We start from the raw sequence: 8,984 nt of genomic DNA on the forward strand, positions 1-8,984 counted from the left end.
GGAATACAGGAGATGTTGCTAAGGTTTTTTCTAATTATGGCAGCTTTAAATAATAATACCTTAACAATTGCTATTGGCTGCTTTCCAAAACATATATTTTAGGAACAATTTTTGACTGGGCTCACACTATACATATATCAAAGGAAGTCGTTAATCCTTTTATTCCAGTTATTTTAAAAAAATAAATATGCATTCCTTTTTTTGGAGCTGAATTTTGTCAAAGCAAACAAATGTTTGGATTAAACAAAATAACATCATGATCCCCAGGTAAAGGCATATATGCCCATGCAAATACAGGTAGTCCTTGATTTGGGACCACAATTGAGCTTCAAAATTTCTGTTACTAAGCAAAAGTTTAAATGAGTTTTGCCTCATTTTATGACCTTTCTTGCCTCAGTTGTTAAGTGAATCACTGCAGTTAAGTTAATAACATGGTTGTTAAGTCTATCCAGCTTGCCTATTGACTTTGCTTGTCAGGAGGTTGCAAAAGGTGATCACATGACCCCGGAACACTGTAACTATCATAAATAATGCCAGTGTCCAAGCGTCCAGATGTTGATCAGGTGATCTTGGAGATGCTGTAATAGTTGTATGAAAAATAGTCACTTTTTTTAGTGACTTTGTAACTTCGAACAGTCACTAAACAAATGGTTTAAGTCAAGGACTACCTGTAAACCAAATGTTGCAGTCAAAAGGGGAATATGAACTGCAATTTGATGTGTCAGAGTTTTTTTCATTTTATTTGGAAGGAATGACTGTATGCAAAGCCCTCCTGGCCATGGTTTTTTGAGCAGGAGCCAACAGTCCAAAAGGAGACCGAAATTTCACCTGACTTCTATCTGAAGGATGCTAACCCCCCCCCCGCCAACACCTTCAGAACCCCTCTACCTTGATCCTCTTCACTTCTCACTCTCTGTCTTCTTAAATCTTCCATCTGATTGAAATGCTGTCAGTATGATTAAGGGGCTGGTTTTTCAAAACAAGGCAATAAAATGAAGATTGTCACTGTTGGTATTTGAACGCTTTACAACTTGACCTAAATAAATGACTAACAATCATTCTTTCCAGGTAAGTGAGCCTCTATAAAATAACATATTATAAATTGTCTTTTCCTAAACTAGTAGGAATTCTGAATGCTCTTGTCTCAATTCACCTGAAGGGGCTAAAGTTTCCATAATAATCTTAATTTCACTGAGTGTCAGAAGGGTATCATATATGTACTCGTCTGTCTGTGCAAATCTCAAAATGCAGTAACAAGATGCTGAAAGAGGGACAAGCTACATACCGTATTGGAGAAATGTGGAGAGAGGTATTGAAATATCTCCTTTCTCCTCACCATTCTTTGACTTCCCTGCATTTTCTGAGGCTGCAAAAAGTGGAGTTTGTCAGTTGGCTAGCTGACAACTTGGGCTCTGGCTAAGGTGGATATTACTCAAAATGGCTTCTGCAGATTAATAAACCTTATGTAGGATTAGTGTCATACTTAAATAGCTTGAATATAGCTCAGGTTTCTTGTATTAAATTGTACTTGATTATCAATCATCAGGCTTGCTATTTTTAATTAAACTAGAAATGCCCAAAGCCCATCTTAATGATGACATCATGTGTGACACACACCACAAGCAACAAACGAATGCTACATATTTAGTTAAATTCTAGCTGGTTTCTAACCTGGCTTTAAATTTGTGATTTATTAATTTATTTTTGGCACTCCATTATTACCGGGGTTATAAAAGTACTAGAAAATAAAATAGGCCTTGGCAGAAAAAGCCTTCATTTTATTATTGAAAAGTAGCATTGTTTTGGGGAAAATACCAGCATTCTGGAGATTAGGAGAAAGTTGCCCACTTAAGACTGATTTTTAGGCAAAATTATACAAGTGGATTATGTGATTTATTTAACTAATAAAATTATTCTTCAGGAATTGTTTATAAGAAATATTCATTGCTATATTCCTGCTGTGAATTGGATGAAATTATCTCCCTTACCCAAACTGGTATAATCACTGGTCAGGAAGTAGGAGAATTATATTCCAAAATACCTGGTGGCCATTTGTTTGCCTATTCCTGGTATAGGAGAAGGTGCAGCTACTCATAGCTCCCAAGATGATGTTGGACTCCAGTTTTCATCACTCACAGCCAATGGTCAGTAATTTGGGGAATTGGGCTGATAATCTCAGGAAGGCTAAAATTCCTTAGCCTTGCAAAGACAAAGTAGATTACACTTGTAAATGTAGTTGACCATTAAGCAAAATGTCGTCTCTGAAATAAGTTTGTACTTTCAGCAAATAATGTACCAAAATGCTGTGAAGATCTTGATTGAAATAATAGTCTTATTTTATATCTATTACCAGCTTATTATGGAAAAAAATGAAAAGCTAATGTTTGAATAAAATCAATTCTATTGATTATCTCTAAATATCACACCAAGTATCAAAGAGATGGTATTGTTTAATAGATTAGCATATATAAATAATTCCCATGAACAATTATAATACTTCCTGAGGCTATTATTAAAAATAAAAACCATCATATCTGAAAATGTTTTGCAATTTGCACATGACATGGGTCGCGGACAAATCTACATGGTTATATGGCAGTAAATATTCTATTGAGTTATATCTCAACTTTTTCAAGGGCACCAAGGCAGCATATGTGATACTCCCTCCTACTATTTCTTATAATATTAACCGTCTGAGATAGCTTAGACCAGCGGTTCTCAACCTGTGGGTCGCGACCCCATTTGGGGTCGAACGACCATTTCACGGGGGTCGCCAAACAACGCAGTCCGCCATTTTTTCCCCTTTTCCTTAGCTGTGCTACTCCCTTTTATTCTATTGGCTTTTGAAAGCCAATAGAATAAACTCTCTTGAATAGAGTCTAATTCTATTGGCTTTCAAAAGCCAATAGGAATTGTCCAGGCTGTCTCTGCCCTGCTGAGCCCGCCAAAAGTCCCATTCTGCAAACGATGCTGCAAGTTGTCTGCAGCGAAGGCAAGCTGTCTGGAAGTTTCCACCCCTCCCTGCTGAGCAACTACTAAAAATGTAAGTAAAAGAGGACCAGGGGTGGGAGGTGGGAGGCCGGTGGGTGCAGGGAGGGTTGCTGGTGCGCGTGGGGCCCGGTGGGTGCCTCCCTTGGGCTGGGCCAGCTGGTGGCCCAGCCGGTGGTCGCCCTACACCGTTGCTGCCCCTTGCCAGCTACACCTCGGCCGGCGCAGGGGGCAGCACCATGCATGTGTGGCGCTCCTGGGCAGGGAAAGTCCTCAACTTACGACCGGTTGAGTAATCCTTGACTTAACGACCGCTTGGGGGTCGCGGCATTAAAAAGGTTGAGAACCACTGGATTAGACCTTTTTAAAAAAACTTGGCAACATTAAGATGTATGGACTTTAATTTGCAGAATTCTTTACCCAGCATACTGGCTATAGAATTCTGGGAATTGAAGTCCACATATGTTAATATTGTTAGTTTGAAGCACATTGGCTTAGACCAGTGATAGCGAACCTATGACATGCATGTCAAAGAAAATATGCCATGGCATTTTGGGTGACACATGACAACAAATATTCTTAAAAGCATGCCCGTTCTGAGATTTTGGAGGCTGCAGTGCCCACAGAAGAAAATTCTTCAAAACTCCTTCAAAAAGTAAGGCCTCATGCAACCTGGAGCAACGTCAGGTAGGCCTCAGGACCTGTCAACAGGAAGAGAGCACCGCCCGAGGAAGCAGTGAATGGCAGATCCAGGAGGGGCTGGGCCAGGGGGGCAATTGTGCCGGTCCCCACGTCCTCACGGTTTGTGCTTTTCAGGGGATGGGGCAAGGCAATCTTTTTGAGTGGCAGTAGTGGCAACTAGGGCTGAAGTTGAGGCCTGGGCCTCTACTTCAGGCCCACCCTCGGCATTGCCACTGAGTGCTGCTGCTGAGTGCTGCTGTTCAGGGTAGCCTAGCTCCCTACCTCGGGGAGGGGAAGAGTGAGAAAAATAGAGAATTGTTTCTCTTTTGTTTGGGGGGGGGGTATGGCACACCAGCAGAAACAAGTATTTTCTGAATTTTTGACACGCCAAACCCAGCTGCCTCCAGAAGCTGTGAATGCTCCAACACTGAAAGTTTTTAAGAAGAGACTGAACAGCCATTTGTCTGAAATGGTATAGGGTTTCTTGCCTGAGCAGGGAGTTGGACTAGATGACCTCCAAGGTCCCTTCCAACTATTATTAATGTTGTTGTTGCTGCTGTTGTTCACCATCACTGGTTAGACTGAAAGAGAATATAAAACTGCACAACTCAACTAATTAAAACATTAAAACAACAACAAAACCCCAGCACCAACCAGTTCTAACGATTGAAGCAAGAGCCACAGTATGTCACCCAGGAGGTGCTCTAAGCTTTTCATACCACTAATCTACTTTAGGTTTGAAACTGGAATTTATTGGCTTGAAAACCTGTACGTATTCATTCTGAATTGGATGCTAGTGTGACAGTGTCCATGGTGATGAGCAAGGAGGGTTCATTGTGTGGTAATCTAGTGGTTCATGACCCTCAGGAACTCGTAATTTTTGCTTAGATGAAAGCGCAATTCCAGTTTCAACCTTACCTGGATTATATTTCCCAGTGATCAACATAGTATCTCCTGGCTTGGTCTCCTAGCTGACAATGACTATGCGTTGTCTATGGAGCTGACTTTGGAAATTATTTTAAAGCTGCAACTAGTATAAAATGCAGTAGCCAGATCACTGCTAGGATAACCCCACCAGTGTAGAATAACACCTGAATTCTGAAGCTATTGCACTGGTTACAGTAAGTTCACGGTTGCAATTAATTATCTTTCAATCTTTTAGAACAGGGGTCCCCAACCCCCAGTCTGTGGACTGGTACCGGGCTGTGGCATGCCAGCAACTGGCCCACACAAACAAGCAAAGCCCTATCCATTGGATGCAGGCAGCACACAAAACCATGCACCCTCCAGTCTGGGGAAAAACCTCTCTCCATGGAACCAGTCCCTGGTACCCAAAAGGTTAGGGACCTCTGCTTTAGAGTTCAGCACTAGGAGATACTGTATTAGATAACTGTAACTATTAGAGAATACAATCTGCCTTTCTGGTCTAATATGCCAAGGGTACTTCTAGCTTTTATCTTTCTTACATTTCATAAACAACTAAAATCTATTTTAATAACCATTTAGCTCAGTTGATGATTGTGGCTGTCTAATATGGTTCCTCTATTTGGAATTTGTTTCTGATCTGAATTTATAATATTTTAATCTGTGGTACTCCATTCCTAGTCCTTCAAGTTAGATTGCAAATACTGTAAATAAATAAAAATAAAAGTTATGTTACCTTCAATCTTTCCACTTCCAAAATGTATTTATTTGTTTACAATTCCTTGCAGGCTGTTTATTTTGTGTATTCTGAGAGTCACAGTGTCAACAACACATCTGGAAGATACTAATTCAGAGAAAACTGTTGTGATATGAGGGGCCACAGATACAAAGGTCTTGCAGTGAAAATGTCCTTGTCTACTTCCTCAAATAAATTCTACAGGAAAAATGAATATGTGAAGACCCAAAGGTGCTTTTTCAAAAGGCAACTGGACTTTTTTTTATTGAAGATGTTCTCATTCAAGAAGCGTCTTCAGTTCTTCTGAAGTTCTGAAGAAGCTTCTTGGATGAAAAGTAAAATGACTTCAAGAAAAAACAAACTCCAGTTGCCTTTTGAAAAAGCATCTTTGGGATAACCATGACCTGGATGAACTGAGAATTTCCATAGACATTGAGTATGAGAAGAGGTGACAGTAGGAGGATCTTAGAAATGACAATTGTGCATTGGCATGAAGAAATATTGTGCAATCTTGACACAAATATTGTGTCAAATGTCCATCTCCTACACCCAAGGAAGCAAATAGTATTTTTGTATCAATTGGTCTCGAGTTTTGGTATCTTATGCAAGACTTAATAGGGAATTAAATATAGGCTGCCATGATATATAAAGGAAGCTGATGTATGATTCTTTATATATTGCTTTTGGTGGGAGGAAATAGTATCATTGTGTCATACTGCTGACTTCAGCTTTGAAAAGTGTGTAGGAGGCAGCCACTAAAATGCTTTCACTGTGATTCTGAAATTGTTTTCTTGGGGCAGAACATACGTGACTTGCAAATATCAGTAAAAGTACTGGTGAAGGGGCAAACTTTGTTGAATGTCTGCAGTGTGATGCACACAGAAAGAAAGCTGCCAATGGTAATATCTCATTCACTCTGTGCAGACCAAGTTGTCCCATGAGCACCACTCCAATGGGGATCTTCAATGAGATGTATTGAGAAATGACTGGATCAGTTCCCTCAGTAAGCAGGCCCAGGCCAATATCACATTCACTGCATTAAATAACTCTATTGCTATGAAGGTATTTTCAGTGCAGAGAATATAGAGTGGCCAGTTATTCTTGAAAACCATTTTAGATGCAAGGAACCAGCAGCTTTGGGGAACAAATCACAAGAACAATAGAAGGCAAATTTAATTCAGGCACTACTGTTCAAAAGCAACTTTCAGTAAGCTAGCCCATTAGTTAAGGTGACTAGGGCTGATAGGAATTGTCTTGCAACAACATCTGACATATTTAATAAAAATGGAGGCTAATTATTTCCAAATAGGAATGTGGAATCCATGCACAAACCTTTCTGTGTATACAAGATCTGATTTGAGGTTCAGTGTGTATGGATCCAAAGCAGAAAAGATGGGAAACGGTTGGTATGTGCTGCCCTTTGATATTGGTGGCAGTGACTGAAAAGAGCAGAGATACCAGAAACTTCAAGGGCAGGTTAGATAATGGGATAAACCATGCTGGAGGCTATTGAGAGAATGAGAGAAGGGAAGAGGTGATGTGATGTGCTTATTCCTTGCTTACTCACCCTGTCTGGATTTTGTTTTGTCCCAAACCTGGAACCAAGCATTTTAGGGTCCATTTCTGCCAAAGCATGGTTTGCTCCAAATGAATTCCTGAAACACAGTGGTTTTGTTCAATGTTCAGAACAAAGCATTTTCTTCATGTTGTGCAAACCCCTTACCTCCCACACATCTTGCAGTAATTACATGTTCAATGTGGGATTAAATTATGTCTTCTACTGTGAAATAGCCATTGCTGCAGTCACATGGTGAACAGCGCATTACCTTAATTTTCACCTAGCCACATTGTTAATCTTGTTTAAGTATACTGTACAACTCAAAAGTATAAATAAACTTTGTCCTGAATGGTAGACCATTTTTAACCCATACTGATTTTTGCAAGCCAACAAAAAAATAATATCAAGCTGTTATTATCAAATATGAAGAACAATGCTCAGATAACTATCTAGGTCGATGTGTTGTATATGAAACCAGACTATGGAATCATTCAGTCCTTGATCTGACAAGTGGGTATATCCAAATTTTGATAAGCCTTTGCACCATGGTTGTACCAAATGTATGTAATTATTGTTTCTATGTTCAATGTGGATTTATTTTCTGGAATTTAAGCAACTGCCATTGATATAGCATACTTTTCTAGCATCAACTCTTATTAAACAAAACCTTTTGGACTGCTGGAAAGTGATTTTGTTGATCTGCAACTTTTTCTTTGTGTATGGAACCATGCAAGAAGTTAAATACAGAGGAAAGGCAGGTAATCCTGAGAGCAGCATGCCCTTCCTGAGGTTTTGTTGTTTTTTTCTTGAAAATCTGCCAATTTGCCACCAAAATTCAGCTATGATGGAAATTCCTACTACACTTCAGCAAATGGAATCACTGATTTTAGTGACATCTTAGAAGTAGATGTAATATTGGCAAACACAAGTAGAATGTAAGTTAAAGATGTGTGGGTGTGTATGTGAAAAACTAAGAATCAAGATTAAAGGTGCTGAATGTAGACAATATAGAAATAATCAGTACAAAAGAAGTAGCTGAATATAATTTGATCATATAGAATGAATGAATGAGGGTCAAATCACAAAGAAATTTATAAAAGAAGAGAAAGTTATATTTACATGATGTTCGTGAAATCCTCAAATAGAAAGAAATGAGAAAATTTAAAATATAGGGCATGGATTCAATGGAAGCCAGAAGAGTAAAAAAGACAGAAGAATCTGGAGATGCATAGTGTAATCTATTTAATCACAATTTTCTTTCCTGCCTATAATTTGTTTTGCTTACCATTTGCAGTTTGGATATTGCTTGCCCCAAAATGGAATATTAGTTTGTGGGGAAACACCCACTGCATATTTAGAGTTCTCATAAAAATGCTGACTATACAGGCAGCCCCAGCCCAATATACATTAAGCAGATGGCAAACAGGTGAGATTCTTTCATTACCTTCAGGAAAACCAGTATCCAACTTCTCTTTCAGGCACAGACACTTTAAAACAAGGTAGGCTTTTCCACCATTATTATTAAAAAACATTATAAAGGGAGTATGTTTAGAGGCAGTCTAGAAATTAAGGTGCCAGCGTCTGAAAGTTTGTTCTCTTGATGTGCCTGCTGCCCAGTTATTTGTTTTAATTAAGAATCCAAAACAATATTGAAACTAGTGTAGGAGGGAATCCAGTGATGCCAATGTGTCTAGGAACACATTAACATCCTGTGCATCACTAGGCCTATCCCTGTACCACGCTATGATGACAGAAATTAAGGCAATGCCTTCTAAAGGCTTACTGAAGAAAAACACCAGCAGAAGGCATCTATTTAGGTGTTTCTACTCTCTAAGAAGCCTTTAATTAACTGAAGCATTAAAAACTTTAATCTAAACATTTTGATGCAAGGCATAGACCGCTCGTAAAATTGTTGTGCTAACGCCTTCCCGCTGTTCTATAGAATTATTATTTTACAATAAGGTTGCCTTGACAGTGTGTATAGTTCCTTCATAATACATCCAGGATGAATGTGCATAACTGCTCTCAATTATTTACAGAGGAGCTTAATTAAAACAAGTGTTGACTTAACTACAACAGCAGGCAAAGTCAGATGAT

This window comes from Crotalus tigris, unplaced genomic scaffold, assembly GCF_016545835.1.
Source record: "Crotalus tigris isolate CLP2741 ecotype Arizona unplaced genomic scaffold, ASM1654583v1 scf7180000017663.5292952, whole genome shotgun sequence".
Lineage (NCBI taxonomy): Eukaryota > Metazoa > Chordata > Lepidosauria > Squamata > Viperidae > Crotalus > Crotalus tigris.